Source organism: Procambarus clarkii, chromosome 93 (assembly GCF_040958095.1).
Source record: "Procambarus clarkii isolate CNS0578487 chromosome 93, FALCON_Pclarkii_2.0, whole genome shotgun sequence".
NCBI lineage: Eukaryota > Metazoa > Arthropoda > Malacostraca > Decapoda > Cambaridae > Procambarus > Procambarus clarkii.
Genome location: NC_091242.1, coordinates 14,451,378 through 14,473,025, shown reverse-complemented (window position 1 = coordinate 14,473,025; position 21,648 = coordinate 14,451,378). Strand labels below are relative to the sequence as shown.

The following is a 21,648-nucleotide window of genomic DNA, read 5'->3' as shown; positions in this document are numbered from 1 at the left end:
TTGATCGCTGCCGGCTCCTCGCTGATTGGTCGCCGGTCTGGCTGCAACTGCACTCGCCCCCCCATACTACTTGATGTCTGGGGTCACCACGACCTCAGACCTCAGAATATTCAGTGCTTCCACAGTTAACACTTCTCCCGGCTAGACGTTAGCGTGTACTGAGAGAGGTGGTAGCTTAAAGCCAATATTCCAGCACCTACATTTATTTTTGTATTGCACTTCTTGTTATTTTGTCTTAACGTAACTTTTCATTGTGTCATTTAATTATTCTTATTATTTTGATTGATTGATTTTATTATACAAATTTGTTTGTCCATTTTTTCATGTTTTGATTTATTTAACGTAATTAAAATTTCATTGTTAAAGTTTACTTGTGTTTTGTGTGTCTTCTCCTTACCTTACCACAGACGAAGTTCCAGTTTTTCTATTTTTTTTTATAACTATGTGACGAGGCCATACCCCTAGCCTTAAACAGCCGAACACCAACACGTTACCGTCACAAGATATATGGGGGCCTGTCCTAGGAGCTTCACTCAGGTACTGGTGCCAAGTGGTAATTTATGGTAAGCGTATTTAACTTTGTTAACGTAGCTTTACTATTTTTCATTCAATTTCATTTTTTATAAGGTGCGGTGTATTGTGCATTACGAGAGTAACATATGGTGAAGGTGAGACAACTTTGGATTACGTGGTGACTGTAGGCCTCAGTCATACTCTTAATTGGTCATCTCTCCCTCCGTGTTATTACTCGTGTTTACCATCTTTGTCCCTTGAATATTTCTCATTTTGACAGATCATCATATTGGTACCCTGGTACTGTGGTCTGCCCCGGGTCAAGAGTACCCAATCTTCTGCAATCTGACTGTAGGAGGACAAAGAGGGCCATAGTTCCTCTAGCTCGAACTTTAGTTGCTGAATTGGGACCTCAGCAGCAGTTCTCGTCACCAGTTGACACCTCGCACCCCTACACGTCAGTCAGAGATGATGATACATACAACGGTAGGGAATTAGCTTACTTTTTCAGAGCACAAAAGTTCGCTAATTCTGTAAGTATCATATTAAATTCAGTAGGAAAAACTTGCTTTATGTCCTATAGAGACTTGGCAAGGTATGCCTACATCCTTGGACTACCAATTTTACTTTTGAGGCATTTATTGTTTCATTTGTTTTCGAAACTCTGTTTCATTTGTTAGTAGGATTTTCTTGCCCTTATCCTCTTACATGAGTACCGGGTACAAGATTTCCTGCGCCCTTGATTTAATTTAATCATTTAACATCTTTTACTTAACTTTAATTGTTAAAGATCTCACAGGATAGGTACCAGTTGCCACGTTGTCCTGTTTCTGACATTCACTATTGAATATTCGTGTACCTTTATTTGCTAATTTCACCATGTTTCGTCTCCAAGCTTTCCGTACAAATCCAGCAGGTGAAATAGGGACTTTAAGTCGTGCCAAGAGGACTGAATTACAAACTCTTGCACATGAGTATCAACTAGAAGTTCCCTACCAAGCCAACAAAAATGACCTATACAACCTGTTGCTGGATTACTATTTAGAGCAAGGTAAGATAGACTCTGAAACTCATGAAACTTACTATATTACAGATAAAACTGATTTGGCGACGATGAAACTCAAACTAGAGCTGGCCAAGATTGAAGAACGAACAGCTGCCATACGGAGGGAAGAACAAGAACGAGAAATCACCCTCAGAGAACGCGAAGCTGCTTTGAGAAGAGACGAACAAGAACGCGAGGCCGCTTTGAGAAGAGACGAACAAGAACGTGAGATTGCCTTACTCCGTGAACGTGAACGAGTACAGCTTGAAACGCTCCAGGAGCGGGAACGCTTACAGCTTGAAACCAAACAACGCGAGTTGGAGATGCAACGCGAACATGACAAGCAACAAGCGACTCTGGCTCTAGAGTGTCGTCAACGCGAAATCGCCTTGGAAACTTCCCACTTCACTCAACGCCAGCAAGCTACTGCCAATCTTCCCGTCAGTTTTAATATATCACATGCAAGTAAGTTAATGCCATCCTTTGTAGAAGCAGAAGTTGATGTGTTTTTCACCACCTTTGAAACCCTTGCTAATCAACTCAGTTGGCCTGTCGACCAATGGGCCACACTTCTCAGAGTCCATCTTACAGGTAGAGCTGCAGTCACACTCAGTACTTTGGCGTCTGAGAATGACTACTACACTCTGAAACAAGCAGTGTTAGACGCCTACCTACTTTCCACCGAAAGTTATAGAAGGAAATTCCGTGACCACCTGAAGGCAAGTACCACTACCTTCCTTGAGTTTGCTAACACGAAACGGAGGTATTTCATGAAATGGCTGGAAGCAGCACATGTCTCTACTTTTACAGAACTCGTCAACCTGATGCTTGTTGAAGAATTCTTGAGACGTGTGCCGCCTCCTGTCCGCCTCTACTTAGCAGATAAAGAAGAAACCGACTACCTGAAGTGTGCTAAGTCGGCTGACACTTACAGCCTCATCCACCGGCTGACACCCGAACCATCCTCCAGTAAGAAGTCGTGGTACAGTTACGAGAAGGTGAGCCCCGATCAAGCTGGTTCACAACTGTACTGCAAGTATTGTAGACTCTATGGACATACCATAGACAAGTGTGGTAAGTCTCAATACAAGGGAATCACTGACCAACAAAAACCCAAACCAACTCCTCCTAAGTCCGGTAAGCCTGTGATGAATGTTGGTGTTAATGTTAATGATCTTTCTCTTTTCAGTAACCACCTGTATACTGGAACTGTCTCTGCCAACGGTTCAAATCCGGAGGGACGTTTCAAATTGAAGATCTTGAGGGACACAGCGGCTCTACAATCGATCATCTTGAAGTCGGCTGTGCCCAACATCACCTACACTGGAGAAACTGTCTTCATCACTGACCTCACTGCTACCACTCCATACCCTCTCGCCAGAGTCCACCTGGATTGTCCCTACGTGAACGGGGAAGTCCAAGTCGCCGTCAGGAAAAAGCCTTTTCCCATGCCTGGAGTGCAACTTCTCCTAGGCAACGACTTGGCAGAAGACCTGCAACCGACCAACCTGATCGTCATGGACAAACCCCAGGTGTGTAACTCTGTGCCAAGTAACCCTATTCTAGAGTATGTTCCAGCAGAGGTTCAAGAGAGTGATGAAGTTTCTCCTCCGGTTCTCGTGACCACCCGTGCACAAGCCGCACGTCCACAGCCAGCTGACTCTACTGCTACCGCTGTCCCTCAAGACCCTCAGAAACTCCCCCCGCATCTGACGAAGTTGGAGTTCCGTAAGTTGCAGAGGGAAGATCTTACTTTAACACCATTGTTTTTCCAGGCTGAGACTCAACCCGACAGTATTCCTGGGTTCTTCCTAGAGAACGACTTACTCTACCGCAGATATAGACCCAGTAAACTGAAGGAGGAGGACGATTGGGCCAACATCGAACAACTTGTGATTCCTACCAGCCTGCGGCCCACTATTCTACACCTGGCCCACGGAGCATTCTCCCACTACGGCTTCAACAAGACTTACCATGGAATTCGTCAAGACTACTACTGGCCAGGTATGGTAAATAACGTCAAACAGTACGTAAAACAGTGTCATACATGTCAGATGGCAGGCAAACCGAACATCTCCATTCCCAGAGCGCCACTGATTCCCATACAGGTGCCTGCGGAACCTTTCCACAGACTCATAATAGACTGTGTTGGTCCTTTACCTCGGACCAGTTCAGGTAACGCCTACATCCTAACCATCCTGTGTCCTACCACCAGATTTCCCATAGCAGTTCCAGTGAAGAACATCACGGCTGCTACGGTTATAAAACATCTATTGAAGATCTTCACTCAATACGGATTTCCCAGGGAGATTCAAAGTGACTGTGGTACCAACTTCACCAGTGATCTCTTCAAAAGGACACTGGAGGAGTTCAACATCAAACAGGTATTGTCCAGCCCCTATCATCCTGCTTCACAGGGTTCTCTTGAACGTAGTCATCAGACCATCAAAGCACTCTTGAAAAAGTTTTGTAGTGAAACCTCGAAAGATTGGGATAAGCAGATTGACCTTATAATGTGTATTTTCAGAAGTCTCCCCAATGAGTCCCTAGGAGTATCTCCTTATGAGATGCTCTACGGCCGTAAGTGCCGTACTCCCCTTAAGGCTTTCAAAGACTCTCTCAGAGATGCCACCTTCAGTGAGCATCAGAATGTGCCCCAGTTTCTTCAAAACCTTCAACACATTCTAGAGAGAGTCCACAGCTTTGCCCATGATAATCTATTGAAAGCCCAGGTGAGAATGAAGACTCATTACGACCAGACCAGCAAAGTAAGAAAATTCAAGCCGGGAGACTTCGTCCTTGCCTATTTCCCTATCCCAGGTTCACCTTTACAAAACAGGTTTTCAGGACCCTACTGCGTCAAAGAGTGCAGGAATAATAACAACTACGTAATAGAGACTCCAGATAGGCGGCGGAAGACCCAGCTGTGCCACGTCAACCTCCTGAAGCAATATAATGGTACTCCTCCCACTGTCCTAACTAACTATTCCACCTTCACAGAACCCTACATCCACAGTGAGACCTTCCCAGCTTCTCCTCCCGAAAGCACTGACAAGGAGTCAGCGCTTTCTAATTCCGAAATCCTTAATGATCTTCCCAAATACTTTCAGGATAATCATAGTGCACCTCTCGTCAAGATCTTCAGAGAACATCAAGAGTTGTTCCGAGATGACCCCCAAGAGTGTAATGTTACCCAGCACGACATCCAACTGCTCCCCGACACCCGGCCGATTCGTCAACCCTTCTACCGAATCAGCCCGAGCAAGAAGGAAGTCATGCGTGCTGAGGTGCAGTACCTCTTGGATCATGGACTGGCTACACCTTGTGAGTCCCCCTGGGCCTCACCTTGTATCTTGGTGCCCAAACCCCAAGGTAAGGTGCGGTTATGCACTGACTATCGTAAACTGAACAATGTCACTGTCAAGGATGCTTACCCCTTGCCAAGGATAGATGACATCCTTGATGCCATTGGTAGTGCCCAGTACTTGTCCCAAGTGGACTTGCTTAAGGGGTACTATCAAGTGTGTCTAACGGAGCGCGCTAAAGAGATATCTGCCTTCATCACTCCTTTTGGACTTTTCAGATATGAACGCCTTCCTTTCGGACTATGTAATGCCCCGGCCACCTTACAAAGAGCTGTCAACCGTGTCATCCAGGGCTTGGATAACACATACGCCTACCTGGACGATATCGTCGTAGCCTCCAACACCTGGAGTGAACATCTGCTCCAGCTGCGACGTCTGTTCTCCAAGCTCCTGACAGCCGGCCTCACCATCAACCTGGGCAAGTCCACTTTCGCGAAAGGTAAAGTGCGTTATCTGGGTCATGTTATTGGGAGTGGCAGCATAGCTCCGTTAGACTCGCACACTCAAGCCATCCAACAGTAGCCACAGCCTACCACCAGGAAGCAGCTCCTGCGCTTCCTTGGTCTTGCCTCTTACTACCGTAGGTTTGTGAGGAATTTCAGTACAGTCGCCACACCTCTAATTCTATTAACCAGTCCCAAGCAACGGTATAACTGGACCATGCAGCAAACCGTTGCTTTCGAACAACTCAAATTCCTCCTCTGTTCTAACCCCATTCTTGCCTCTCCAGATATCACCAAGCCTTTCGTCCTTCATGTCGACGCCAGTGGTACCGGCGTTGGTGGTGTCCTGATGCAACAACGAGGCGTGGAGGTTCTACCTGTCAGCTACTACAGCTACAAACTGAAACCACACCAGAGGAACTACAGCACTATTGAAAAGGAGCTACTATCCATCGTCCTGAACCTCCAACACTTCGCTCCGTACCTACAAGGCGCCAGGTCTACCACCATCTTCTCAGACCACAACCCTCTCCGCTTCCTACATCAAGCCCAATTCTCCAACCAGCGTCTTCTACGATGGGCTCTGTATTTACAAGACTTCAACCTGGAGATCCGCTATATCAAGGGTTCTGACAACACCATAGCCGATGCCCTCTCCAGAGTTTATGAAGTAGAAGCGACTCCATCCATTACTCCACCATGTAACAACGTACTTCTTCCAGAACCGCAGGCTTCGGGGGAGAGTTGTGACAATAATCTCCTTCAAGAGATTGAGCCTGCTCTTCCCTCCACAAATACGTCGTTACAAATATATAAAACTACTATGGAAGAAATGTCCAACAACGAGAACAACATCTCCAAGGTTTGTCAGAGCGCAAAACGTATGCAGCCAGGGACACCTGTTCAGACTCAAACCGCCAAACTACCTGTTGATCGCTGCCGGCTCCTCGCTGATTGGTCGCCGGTCTGGCTGCAACTGCACTCGCCCCCCCATACTACTTGATGTCTGGGGTCGCCACGACCTCAGACCTCAGAATATTCAGTGCTTCCACAGTTAACACTTCTCCCGGCTAGACGTTAGCGTGTACTGAGAGAGGTGGTAGCTTAAAGCCAATATTCCAGCACCTACATTTATTTTTGTATTGCACTTCTTGTTATTTTGTCTTAACGTAACTTTTCATTGTGTCATTTAATTATTCTTATTATTTTGATTGATTGATTTTATTATACAAATTTGTTTGTCCATTTTTTCATGTTTTGATTTATTTAACGTAATTAAAATTTCATTGTTAAAGTTTACTTGTGTTTTGTGTGTCTTCTCCTTACCTTACCACAGACGAAGTTCCAGTTTTTCTATTTTTTTTTATAACTATGTGACGAGGCCATACCCCTAGCCTTAAACAGCCGAACACCAACGCGTTACCGTCACAATATATATATATATATATATATATATATATATATATATATATATATATATATATATATGTCGTACCTAATAGCCAGAACGCACTTGTCAGCCTACTATGCAAGGCCCGATTTGCCTAATAAGCCAAGTTTTCCTGAAGTAATATATTTTCTCTAATTTTTTTCTTATGAAATGATAAAGCTACCCATTTCATTATGTATGAGGTCAATTTTCTTTTATTGGAGTTAAAATTAACGTAGATATATGACCGAACCTAACCAACCCTACCTAACCTAACCTAACCTATCTTTATAGGTTAGGTTAGGTTAGGTAGCCGAAAAAGTTAGGTTAGGTTAGGTTAGGTAGGTTAGGTAGTCGAAAAACAATTAATTCATGAAAACTTGGCTTATTAGGCAAATCGGGCCTTGCATAGTAGGCTGACAAGTGCGTTCTGGCTACTAGGTACGACATATATATATATATATATATATATATATATATATATATATATATATATATATATATATATATATATATATATATATATGTCGTACCTAGTAGCCAGAACTCACTTCTCAGCCTACTATTCAAGGCCCGATTTGCCTAATAAGCCAAGTTTTCCTGAATTAATATATTTACTATATTTTTTTTCTTATGAAATGATAAAGCAACCCTTTTCTCTATGTATGAGGTCAATTTTTTTTTATTGGAGTTAAAATTAACATAGATATATGACCGAACCTAACCAACCCTACCTAACCTAACCTAACCTATATTTATAGGTAAGGTTAGGTTAGGTAGCCAAAAAATGCTAGGTTAGGTTAGGTTAGGTTGGTTAGGTAGACGAAAAAACATTAATTCATGAAAACTTGGCTTATTAGGCAAATCGGGCCTTGAATAGTAGGCTGAGAAGTGCGTTCTGGCTATTAGGTACGACATATATATATATATATATATATATATATATATATATATATATATATATATATATATATATATATATATATATATATATATATATATATATATAGGGGGGTACCACCACTGGTGCAATTATAGGGACCCACAGCCTCAGAGAAGGGAACACAGAGCACTCAGGGAAAAACTTGACATTTAACTCTGAATACGAAAGAGTGTTCACTTCTCCTACCACCCCCTTTTTTTTTTATTATGAAGTACACTTTATTATGCAAGGTTATACAGTTACATATCTGATTTTATACAAAAAATAAACATTAAGAGGACACAAGAAAAAGTTCGCTTCCTAGAGGCTGTAGGTAGGTAGAACTCCTACTCCTCCGACGCCGGGCAGGAACCGAGGATGCAGCGAGCATTCCCCCTCTGGATCGCGACACTGAGGCGCTGAAAGAGAATATATATATATATATATATATATATATATATATATATATATATATATATATATATATATATATATATATATATATATATGTCGTACCTAGTAGCCAGAACGCACTTCTCAGCCTACTATGCAAGGCCCGATTTGCCTAATAAGCCAAGTTTTCCTGAATTAATATATTTTCTCAATTTTTTTCTTATGCAATGATAAAGCTACCCATTTCATTATGTATGAGGTAATTTTTTTTGATTGGAGTTAAAATTAACGTAGATATATGACCGAACCTAACCAACCCTACCTAACCTAACCTAACCTAACCTATCTATATAGGTTAGGTTAGGTTAGGTAGCCGAAAAAGTTAGGTTAGGTGAGGTTAGGTAGTCGAAAAACAATTAATTCATGAAAACTTGGCTTATTAGGCAAATCGGGCCTTGCATAGTAGGCTGAGAAGTGCGTTCTCGCTACTAGGTACGACATATATATATATATATATATATATATATATATATATATATATATATATATATATATATATATATATATATATATATATATATATATATGAGTGAAGTATAGAACTTTAGAACACTTTCCCACCAGGAGAGACTCGAACCCTAGCCAGCACAGAAGCCTTCCAGCAACTGGCATAACAGGTACGCCTTAACCCGCTCCACCACCCACTCAGACCCTTAAAAGAGATGGTAATTTCGGAGTATTTAAATACACCAAAGATCACCAACTCCCTGTTAAGGCGTACCTGTTATGCCAGTTGCTGGAAGGCTTCTGTGCTGGCTAGGGTTCGAGTCTCCTGGTGGGAAAGTGTTCTAAAGTTCTATACTTCACTCTCGTGTTTAGGAGAGTTGTGCCTTAAGCATAGACACTGTGTCTTCCCATATTAACAGGGACTTGATGAAATTAACGTCTAAATGACCCCTCACTTGCTCTAGTGCTCTTGGGAGTTGGTGATCTTTGGTGTATTTAAATACTCCGAAATTACCATCTCTTTTAAGGGTCTGAGTGGGTGGTGGAGCGGGTTAAGGCGTACCTGTTATGCCAGTTGCTGGAAGGCTTCTGTGCTGGCTAGGGTTCGAGTCTCCTGGTGGGAAAGTGTTCTAAAGTTCTATACTTCACTCTCGTGTTTAGGAGAGTTGTGCCTTAAGCATAGACACTGTGTCTTCCCATATTAACAGGGACTTGATGAAATTAACGTCTAAATGACCCCTCACTTGCTCTAGTGCTCTTGGGAGTTGGTGATCTTTGGTGTATTTAAATACTCCGAAATTACCATCTCTTTTAAGGGTCTGAGTGGGTGGTGGAGCGGGTTAAGGCGTACCTGTTATGCCAGTTGCTGGAAGGCTTCTGTGCTGGCTAGGGTTCGAGTCTCCTGGTGGGAAAGTGTTCTAAAGTTCTATACTTCACTCTCGTGTTTAGGAGAGTTGTGCCTTAAGCATAGACACTGTGTCTTCCCATATTAACAGGGACTTGATGAAATTAACGTCAAAATGACCCCTCACTTGCTCTAGTGCTCTTGGGAGTTGGTGATCTTTGGTGTATTTAAATACTCCGAAATTACCATCTCTTTTAAGGGTCTGAGTGGGTGGTGGAGCGGGTTAAGGCGTACCTGTTATGCCAGTTGCTGGAAGGCTTCTGTGCTGGCTAGGGTTCGAGTCTCCTGGTGGGAAAGTGTTCTAAAGTTCTATATATATATATATATATATATATATATATATATATATATATATATATATATATATATATATATATATATATATATATATATATTGGTTAGGTTGGTTAGGTTCGGTCATATATCTATTTAATTTTAACCCCAATAAAAAAAAATTGGCGTCATACGTAACGAAATGGGTAGCTTTATCATTTCATAAGAAAAAAAATAGAGAAAATATATTAATTCATAAAAACTTGGCTTATTAGGCAAATCGGGCCTTGCATAGTAGGCTGAGAAGAATTGGAGAATTCAGGCTGATAGCACAAGGTATATAAGGAGTCAGCAATCCGTTGAGTTGCTTCGCCAGTCTGTACATGGGTGTGGGTATCTGGATGATGATTGGCCGAAGTGGGTTTCCAGGCTTGTGTGTCTTGACATTTCCATCCGCATATCCAGGTTTGTATTCCCCAATAATCTTTGGCAGGTGGAGTCCGGATTTCTTGGCGTTCACAGTTTCGATCAATCTGTTTACGTTTGTTTTCAATTCGGCTGTAGTGTCATTCGTTACCCTTTGGAATTTAGTTTGGTCAGAGAGTATGAGGTTCATTTTCGCCAGATATTCGTCTTTTTTTAGAATGACGTATATTGGCGACTTGTTACCTCTCCTGACGACTATCTTCTTGTTCTCACGAAGGCTCTTATGCCATGGGTTCTCCCCTAGGTGTCCTGTCCTATCCTGTCAGGTGTCCATAGCATATGTTTACAAGAAAGACTGCTACCAAAATATACTAATATATATAAGTTGATAAATATGACCGAAAATTAAGAACAGTAATTCTAACACGAATTTTCTCAATATTTCTTATGTTTTTTTTTTACTGTCGATGGTAATTGAAAAATCAATTTTCCAAAATTCATTTTTATTTCTAGTCTGACGCGACGCTTAAACGTGTTTTGTAATAACTAATTACATTTTCAAAGACTTTAGTTTTACACACACACACAACAGTAACCTGAAAACAGAGTTTTGCTATGCTAACATTTTAAACAGTTTGTCTTATATACTCGCATTTGGGTAAGGTGATATGTTGCAACAGTTTTCGATGATATACAAGAGGAGTGCTGTCAATGCTTACGTCGAGCGTGCTCTCAGCCACAGCTCAGGATGGAAGGAAGTCGATGAAGAACTCTGTAGGGAAAGGCAGGTCCTATTCAACAACGGCTTCTCCAATGGTTTCGTTGAAGACATCATTAAAAGGAAAGTGAAACGCCATGCAACCTCTGAAGAGACAACTAACACAACACCTATACCCCCTATTAAACTATTTTACAGGAACTTCTTTTCCACAGCTCATAAAACGGAGGAAAGGGTCCTGAAAGATATTGTTGATAGGAAGGTTATCCCTACAGACAAAAATCACAAGATAAAATTGACGATTTAGTATAAAACCAAAAAAAAAACGGCCAACCTACTCATGAAAAACTCTCCAGACACAAAGCAGAACGCCTTAAAGGAGACCAACGTCGTCTATGCCTTCAAATGCCCACTTGGGGACTGTAAGCCCCAAAGAACTCAGTATATAGGCAAGCCAACAACATCTCTTTCCAGGCGATTAACAATACATAAGCAACAGGGCTCCATTAAGGAACATATAATCTCTTCCCACAACCAGACCATCACCAGAGAAGTCTTAACAAACAACACAGAAATCATCGATAGATACAGCAATAGCAGGCGGCCTGACATCTGCGAGGCACTACACATCAAAAAGTCAGCTGTGTCAGCCCTGTAGAATACTCCCACTGTCAATATGTTACCATGTTGAGCTAGTATATTGCATCAAACAGACTCTGAGGATCCTATGGTTTTCAGTTCCTCATTGGTGGTTGCATTCAGGTCCTCCTACACATAAAGCAATTCACAACCTATTCTTGTTGTTCTGTCCTTTCCGAACGATGGATTATACTCTGGGAGGAGGAATTCCCCCTTCAATAATGTCCTGTTGTCCCCTATGTTTTTATTATGAAAATGATGTCTGGAGTATCGGCCTCAGCATATGCACCCAATGATTCATACAGTTTAGTGAGCATAACTAAGCAAATATAGCATCCGCTGAGAAAATAATAGGATGGATTATAGGAATGTTCAAATCAAGGGATTTAACAATCCCTTGATTTAACAGTATGAGCACCTCAGTGTTCATACTGTATAAGTGACTAGTGTTGTCCCACCTTGAGTACTGCTCGGGAGTCAGTTCACCTTTCAGAGCAAGACAGATTTTTTTATAGATTGAATACAGATACGTATACCTCACAAACCATCCCTCCCTACTCCTCTAACAATGTGTCCAACTAGGAAGCCATGCACGCCCCTATCCTTGTAAAAATGTGTTCACCTAAGAAGCCATGCACCCATAATTATAATAATACACAGCTCAAAAGTCATGCACTCACCAGACTAATACAGTAATGTCTACCTCACAAGCCATGCACCTACCTTGTGAGAGGGGGATGGATGGAAAATAGTTTAGACCTAATAACTTAATAACTTTAGACTTAGTAATATAAATCAGACACAGCCTCCTCACTTGCTTACTTACCGTACATGAACATTACTTTAAAGGAAAATTACAGAACAAATGTTTATTCTGTATTGTAAAGACACATCAAACACGAGAGGGAACACTCAGTGACCAAAACAACTATTTTGTATTGGAGGACTTTAACAAACCAACAGTGTGCGTTACATTTATTAAAGGACACAGGGAATAGGACATAATACAACCTGAAACCATTTCTCACGTACTAGACCGACTACAGTAATCACGTTACACTGAGAACACAAGAGATAAGCAACCTGACAACAGTGATGTGGGCACCTCACAAGCGCTCCCAACAAACACCCACAGTGGGTGACTTCCTGCCCCTATCTGTCCTCGTGGGGTGCAGGGACGGTACCCTCACGAAAATGCGTGGAAACCTTTATTCACTCAGAAGCATAATTCTTAGTTCAAAGTTCATGAATTTTTCTAGTTCATAGTTCAATATGATTAGAAACACAGAGAAATTAAACAATTCAAAATAACAACAAATAACTCAAACAGCTATTTTAGTTAAGAGAAACATTTAAAATAATAACAACATTGGCTTGACTGTATATACCAATCATCATAAACCCTCTAATAATGTATATCTCAAAATCCTTACACCCTCCCTTTGAATAGATTCCATCTCATAAGCCATACTCCTACCTATCTAATAATGTCCACCTCAAAAGTCATGCACCTTATCCCTCTAACAATATGACCACCATTCAAACCAAGCACCCACTCCTATTATAATGTCCACCTCATACGCCAGGCACTGATCCATCTAATTATATCCTCCAAAACCCATGGAACCAACCTACTAATAATATTCACTACAACTCGTGCACCCAACTCTCTAATAATATCCACCACAACCCTTGAACCAAACCCCCCTAATAATATCCACCACAATCCATACACCCAACCCTATAATAATATCCACCTCAACCTATGCACCCAATCTTCTAATAATATCCACCACCACCCATGCACCCAACCTTTTAATATTATCCACCACAGCCCATACATCAAACTCTCTAATAATATCTACCCTAAACGCCCTGCACTCACCCCTCTAATAATGTACCCATCTCACACAGAACCCCCCATCTAAAAATATATACATCTCTGAAACAATGCACCAACCCCTATATAAATGTATTCTCCTCAAAAGCCATGCACCCATCTCTCTAATAATGTGCATCTCACAAGTCATGCATCAACACTTCTAATAATGTTCATCTTGTAAGCCATGCACCAACCCACCCTAATAATATCCACATCACAAGCCATGTACCCACCAGTTTAATAATATCCACCTCACGAGCCATGCAGCCACCTCTCTAATAATGTCTACCTCACAAACCATGAACCAATCCCTTTTAATAATGTCCACCTCACAAACCATGAACTCATCCCCCTTAATAATGTCCACCTCACAAACCATGAACCCATCCCTTTAATAATATCCACCTCACAAACCACGAACTCATCCCCCTTCATAATGTCCACCTCACAAACAATGAACCCATTCCCCTTAATAATGTCCACCTCACAAACCATGAACCCATCCCCCCCTAATAATGTCCACCTCACAAACCATGAACTCCTCCCCCTTCATAATGTCCACCTCACAAACAATGAACCCATCCCCCCTAATAATAATGACTACCTAATAAGCCATGCACCCATCTACGTAAGTAACAATGTCTCCACCTCTCAATCCTTGAACAAATAATATCCACCTCTCGGGCTCTGTGACACACCCTCTAACATGTGTCCTCCTTCATAAGCCATTCTCCCATCTCTGTAATAATTAGTATCTCAAAAGATATACGCACACCTCCAGTAACAATGTGTTGTTCTCACAAGTCATAAGTGCTATCGATAATATTATGAGGGAAATATATGTTTAATATTATCGATAGTGGTCGATAATATTAAACATATATTTACCTCATGGACACTTCAACAAACCTGGTGTTAAAACATTTCTATCATGCTGTAGAGCAGCAACTAATCAATATGATAAACATTTCTGTGGATACCATCCCTTGTTGGAATCTGTGGAAATGAACGAGGAGATGTGCTGGCTGCTGAAGGCGCTGAAGATGACCATATTGAATACTTCATACCCAAGACTCTTTTACAATTTAGAGGCATCATTAGACAATATCACCGTGACAAGGTTACTGTGGAAAGGAGGATAGAAGAACAAATCAGTGAATCTGTACTCTGGTACAATGTGGTTGCAGCTGGCAGTCCACATCATTATGGACTAAGTGGAGGTGGCCGCGTGAGAGAATTAGTAATAGCAAGAATCTGTCTTGGTTACAAATATCCATGGAGTTTAGGAATGGAAACAAAAGTTGAGCAGAGAAGTTGCAGAATCTGTGGTGAGAGTGATGGACACTGCCTACACCCCTACCTGAGAGAGTGTGAACATCTAAAAGTCATTAGAAATATATGCAGAATAATAAACCCCACAATGTTTGAGTTAGAAGAATACTATTTGTCAAATATAGATAATGGTCTCAATAGATTCCCCATTTTGAACCGGCAAGATAATATGTACTGAAGGGTTGACGAATGTTAATCTTCTTGTTTGATAAGCTGTTCACTTGAGACAGTTAAGCAAACCCCAACTGTTACACACAGAAATCACAATTGCGTGATGCATCAAATGAACAAATCCACAATGGCCGTGACGGGGATTCGAACCTGCGTCCGAAAGCATCCCAGACGCTGCCTCAATCGACTGAGCTACGACATGGTCAAAAGGAGTTGAAACCGAAGTTCTACTGAACTTAGTGGATCCTGCAGCCTTTCCGAGGCACAAACCAGTGTTTTACACAGCTCCCCCCATGCACTCGAGCTATGTCAATAGGCCGTTCTCCCTCTTCGCCCTTACTTCATTACACAAAGAAATTACAATTGCGTGATGCATCAAATGAACAAATCCACAAGAGCTGTGACGAGCGTCTGGGATGCTCTCGGACGCAGGGTCGAATCCTCGTCATGGCCCTTGTGGATTTGTTCAAGCACCGACTGTGTCTGGGTACAAGTGACAGGATGAATAACCTAGCTGGTTTTCTTCCTATTTGGAAGTGTTGTACATGCTGCTACGGGGAATGTTCACTCACAGGATGGGTGACGCTGCCCAATAAACTCGCCCCTCGGGGCAAAATTTAAACAACTTAAAACACAAACACAAGGCTTGAAAAATACAATAAAACTCAGTAAGCTACACCTTACTGTAGCTTACAGTAAGCAGCTGTATTTTACAGTAGGTAAAATATTATGTTGCCTTATTTAAAATTCGTAACTTACCCGGCCTGACAATTGAGTGGAGAACGCTTCTGATTCGCAGTCCTGAGGTTATGGGTTCGATCCCTGGTGGAGTTTCTTTCACCCGGATGCACCTTTTACCTAGAAGTAAATAGGTACCTGGGAGCTAGACAGCTATTACAGGCTGCTTCCTGGGTGTGTAACAGAAAGGAGGACTGGTCGAAGACCGGGCCGCGGGGACGCTAAGCCCTGAAATCATCTCAAGATAACCTCAAGATAGCCCTCCACGGCAAAAAAAAGAAAAGCAAACAAATCCACAAGGGCCGTGACGAGGATTCGAACCTACGTCTGAGAGCATCGCAGACGCTGCCTTAATCGTCTGAGTTACGACATGGTAAAAGAGTTGAAACCAGAAGTTCTACTGAAATTATGTAGATCCTGCAGCCTCTCCGAGACACAAACCAAGGTGTTTACACAACTCCACCATGCACTCGCACTATGTCAATAGGCCGTTCTACCTCTTCGCCCTTACTTCATTACACACAGAAATCGCAATAGCGTGATGCATCAGTGAACAAATCTTCAAACATACAGAGCAAACAAACAAATCCATTGTTCATTGATGCAAACGCTTTTGTGATTTGTATGTGTAAAGAAAAGCAAATATGATTAAACAACGCACGTGCCACCTCCGATCCTCCCACCCTGCCGAGACCCAACCCCCCTTGACCTCCACCCACCCCCTTGCTAGGGATAACGTAGTATCCATGCCTCTGGTACACAAAGGCTGACACGTGCCTCTCCCAGCGGGCAGCACACTCTACATGTCAACCCGATAAATGTAAACACCCACATGCCAATACCCACATGACATTCAAAGACACACCACATCCACAACCAAATTCAGTGATTCCCTACACCAACTCCAGATACCCACAAACACCCAGGCACACTCCAGTTACCCCCCACAGCCACTCCAGACACCTACACACCCACTCCAGACACGTCCACACCCACTCCAGCCTATCTGCTTGCCAGCCCACCCACTCTGCCCTCCTCTTTTACTCCTTTCCAGTCTGACTCTCTCCTTGCCCGCCTGCCTCACTCACTCCCTTCATGGCTGTCTCTCTCCTTCCCTCCTTACCTGCCAGCCTATTTCTCTCTCTCCTTCCCTGTTGGCCTCCTTCCTTCCCTGCCTCCCTGCCTGCCTGCTTGCCTGCCTGCCTTCCTCACCACTTTGCTGAGAAAATTCCATAATTTCAAAGTGAAAGTATCTAAATAATTGTGATAGGCTGCCAGAGTTAGACAAGTGGTGTACAACGAGTGTTAGGCTGAGCGTTTCACTTGTTTATCTCCCAGTGGTTCACATTTTATATTTGGCAACAAGTCGATCCCTGGTTTTGGAGAGTTTTTAAGGCTTCAAATGTTGACTTATATGCTGGCATATATAGTAAATTATCTTCCTGTCCATATATATCTAGACAAACCTCTGGTCATCTGAATTATATGTACATTCATCCGGATATGAACATCAAATTTTCCTGATGACCCCGATATCCGGTTAGCAGAATCCGGATAATTGAGCTCATACTAATATCAGCGTCACAAGCCATGCACCCACCCCTCGTAACAATTTATCCACCTTTCAGATGAAGTACCAACCCCTCTAAGAATGCGTATACCTCCAAAGGCTTGCTATAACTCCTCGAACAATTAGTCCTCCTCATAAACATGCAAACTTTAATAATCTCCAACTCATATGCCATGCACTGACCTCTCTCATATATCCATCGCACAAGCTATTCATCCATCCCTTTAAAATTTCCACTTCACAAGTAATGTACCCACCCGTCTAACAATGTGGCCACCTCACAAGCCAAACAACAAACCCTCTAATAATGTCCACTTCACAAGCCATACAAGACATATTGTATGTATAAATGTCATAATGTGTCTACCTCACAAGCCAAACACTCATCCCTCTAATATTTACACCTCACATACCATGCAACCATCCCTCTAATAATGTCCCCATCACAAGCCATGCAACCATCCCTCTAATATTATGTACATCATGAGCCATACACTCACCCTTCTATCAATGCTTTCATCTAACAAACCAAGAAACCACCCACTAACAATATGGTCACCTTGCAAACCCCCAAAAAAATCCCAGTTCACAAGCTATGTACCCACACCTGTAACTATGTGTCCAACTTTTATACTATGCACCCTCGTCTTAAAAAATATTTTCACAAACCATGCACTCACCACTCTAATAATGTCCATCTCTCAAGTCTAACAATGTCCATCTCACAAGCCATGCAACCACTCCTCTAATAATATGTTCACCTTAGCAACAATGCCCTCCTTTTCCCTAATAATGTGCCAATGTCACAATCAAGGTCTCCACCCTACTAACAATATATACACCACACAAACCAAGTACCTACTTCTAATTTGTCGACATCTTATGCCATGCACTCACTAATGTAATAATGTCCTTCTCACAGGCGATGCCCCCCGTCATTCACCTCACAAGTCAAGCACCATGCCTCTCTAACAATGTGTCCTCACAAGCCATGCATCCACCCCTCTAATAATGTCCCCCTCACAATCAATGCTCTCACCCTCTAACATTGTGTCCACCTCTCCTATTTCCCATCCTAGTATATGTCCAGATATTAAAATATATAGACAGAAGGAGGGGGAAATATTTTTGGTGTTAAGAATATTAAAATGTTTGTATTGAGATAAGCTTAACATATAGACTGTGGATATGTATGACAATATCCTTCATTGGAATTATTGATATTGATATAAATAAAGACCTCATTTCTCCTATTGCACCTGCCCGAAACGCTATGCGTGTTATTGGCTTTGCAAGAATGTAAAAATACCAACATTATGCAAACTCACAAACCCATTGTACCTACATTTGAATAAATTATTATTAATATTATTATTTTTATTATTATTGCAGTCAACCAGTTTGCTGGGAGAGTACTTGACAAGGCAAGGGAAGGAGGGCTCTTTTGAAAAGTTCCTGCAAGACACCGCCAGTGCTCGACCTCAACATGCCAAAGCAACGCATAACGCACTGAAGGATTGGAGTGACAATAACATCATGTAAATGATTGGTTGGCCTTTTAGACCACAGGTGCAAGTGGAACATTGCAAACTTCCAGCGATAACTGCACATTATTTCAAACGCTACGCGTGCTAGTGGCTGAACAAGAATGTGACAACACTTGTATATATAAATAAAAAAAAAACTGTATTTTTACTTATTCCTCTTTTTGCATATAATTTTTTCCATTCTATAAATTTTGCATCATCTTTCATCTAAACATTGTCTTTATCTCTAATTTGTTACATCCTTGTTGTTCCTTCATTTGCTATCTTTCTCAATGTCTCATTTTTTTACATATCTGTATTTTTAATTCGGACTCATCACTTCTGGCATCTTAACAGTAGTGAGCCTGCTAACAGTATTGAGCTTGTAAGAAAATGATGACTCTAACATCTTAGTGTGCATTTTTGGTCGGGTTGAAGAGGCCCATTGATGTCACTCGACGTAGTTTAAAATAAAAAAATGTCAACCATGATGATGTTGAGATTACGTTGAAGATCCCACTTGGTCACCGCCCCCCCCCCCCCCCAGCCTTCATCCCCACCCCACCTGCTTCCCACCTTCACCCCCGCTCGCTCTCTATCACAAACCCGATTCTGACGCTTAGCGGCCAACACACATCGTGTCAACAAGGCGGACAGCCTGCCTGCTTCAATAACTCAATCTGATATTCCCATTATTTAACGTTCTCTTTACTTGTGCCTCTCCATCCTCTTTGCTTTCCTCCCCTCAAAAAAAAATCATCTGTGTTTATCCACATCCTTACCCACACCCACTTCGCACCCAATGCCTACTCCCCCACACCAGCTCGAACCCCCACCAATACCACTCTTCTCACTTCCCACACGCACCCTCACCTGCTCCCACCCTGCATCCCCATCTCCAGCCCTGCATTCCCCACCAGCTCCCCCATCCGGTCGGCCGGTCGGCCGAGCGGACAGCACGCTGGACTTGTGATCCTGTGGTCCTGGGTTCGATCCCAGGCGCCAGCGAGAAACAATGGGCAGAGTTTCTTTCACCCTGTGCCCCTGTTATCTAGCAGTAAAATAGGTACCTGGGTGTTAGTCAGCTGTCACGGGCTGCTTCCTGGGGGTGGAGGCCTGGTTGAGGACCGGGCCGCGGGGACACTAAAGCCCCGAAATCATCTCAAGATAACCTCAAGATAACCATCCCTGCTTTGATCCCCACCCGCACCTCACCCACTGGTCCCACACACCCCACACGCTCTCTCCCACCACCCTTGCCTCACATCCACTGCCCCCCTATGCACCCCTATTAGCTCTTCTTCACTTTAACCCTCGCTTACTTCCCATCCCCACTTGCTTTCCACGCACACCCTAACCCCACCACCCACACCGGCTCTTCATTAGAAGAACCCCTCTTGCAACCCACCCGCTTGCCCAAACAGGTCCCCAACTCCTTAACCTTTAATCTGCTAAGGGGTCCTGAGGACATTTACACCCCTGTACGCAAGAAAAAAATCTAATTTTTTTTTCGTCTTCTAAACATGTTAATTTGTGTCCCCTGAGCACAGGAAAAATAATACAAAAATTCTATTGTACTTACCAATGACATAATTGAGCCGACAAGTTGGCCAAAGACGTCACAGAGCGTCAGCTCTCAAGGGTGATGGGTCAGGGAGCCCTCACTCACGACCGCTCTGGAGGGCCCAGTTGCCGCGAATTTATTTTCGCGGCATTATTTACTCTTGGCACATTTTACAATAATTTTTTCACTTGTATTGTTCCAATTATTATCATTAGACGTTGTAATATAATAAAACTGGTATAAACTCACTACGCACTCACATCACAAGTGTCACAAGTATGCCCACCAAAATGGTATAGTTTACAGGAAACATTCAATGTATGTTTTTTTAATATAAACACTAAAATTAACTTGATATGTACATTTATTTACAAAAGTATTACACATTTAGTACTCCAGGAGACTGTGATACTGTGCGAAACAGTCCATATGGCACAAAGGGACGGCACACGCTTCGCACCATGTTAACACCAATTCACGTTTCTGTGGCCTCATTTCGGTTGCTGGAACACACAACACACCGGCCCTGGCCTGCTGCACGAGCTCCAGTTGGTGGTAATTTCTTGATTTGGTGTACAAGAAAAGCCTCCCTGTAAGCGAGCCTGGGTGCAGGAGCATGGTTCAATATTGAGTCTCGAGTGGGTCTTCGTATGCCAGGGGTGTCTTTGCCAAATTTACCTAGTAACTGTTTCAAAACTTGAAAACTAAATGAACGGACATATGGGTTTCTACCTGTTTTCACAAGATACGTGTTGTAACTGTTCAGCATTGTTACGTCAATAAGGTGGAAAATCATTTTCTTTGTCCACTTCAATGTTTTCCATACACACTCTACAGCACCCACCATCATGTCACATTTATCAACTAAACGCATGTTGATGTTGTAGTCCATCACGCAATCTGGCTTATATAATATTTACTTTGTTGTTCTGTTCACCTTGCCACTGTCCACCATTGAACGCGGATGAATCGTGGTCAGAACATACACTTCACGTCTGTCTTTCCACCGAACTGAAAGTATTGCACCACTTTTTCTTATCTTGCAATCACCTATTTGCATAACAGTGTCAAACACAGGCATTTCCCTTCGTTTTGGCTTTACTGTTCCACACACTCCAGTCTTATTATCAAGCAAGAATTTCGTTAGCAAGGGACTGGTATAATAGTTATTTGTGTACAATATGTGGCCCTTGTTCAGATATGGTGCAAGCAGCGCCTTCACCACACTACCTGAGAAGCCATGTTCGTTATTAGCAGGAATATCTACATTTGTGGCTGAATAAAGTAT

General features: G+C 42.4%; 1 long non-coding RNA gene across 2 annotated transcripts in view; it reads left to right on the top strand.

Moving 5' to 3' along the window:
- The window catches only part of LOC123769134 (uncharacterized), a 134,539-nt gene extending 115,580 nt beyond the window's left edge, over nucleotides 1-18,959 (top strand). For both annotated transcript variants that reach the window (XR_011226058.1, XR_011226059.1), the window contains one exon: nucleotides 18,663-18,959. This is a non-coding gene — a long non-coding RNA (uncharacterized lncRNA). The remainder of the gene's footprint in view (nucleotides 1-18,662) is intronic.
- Nucleotides 18,960-21,648: the final 2,689 nt, after the last annotated feature.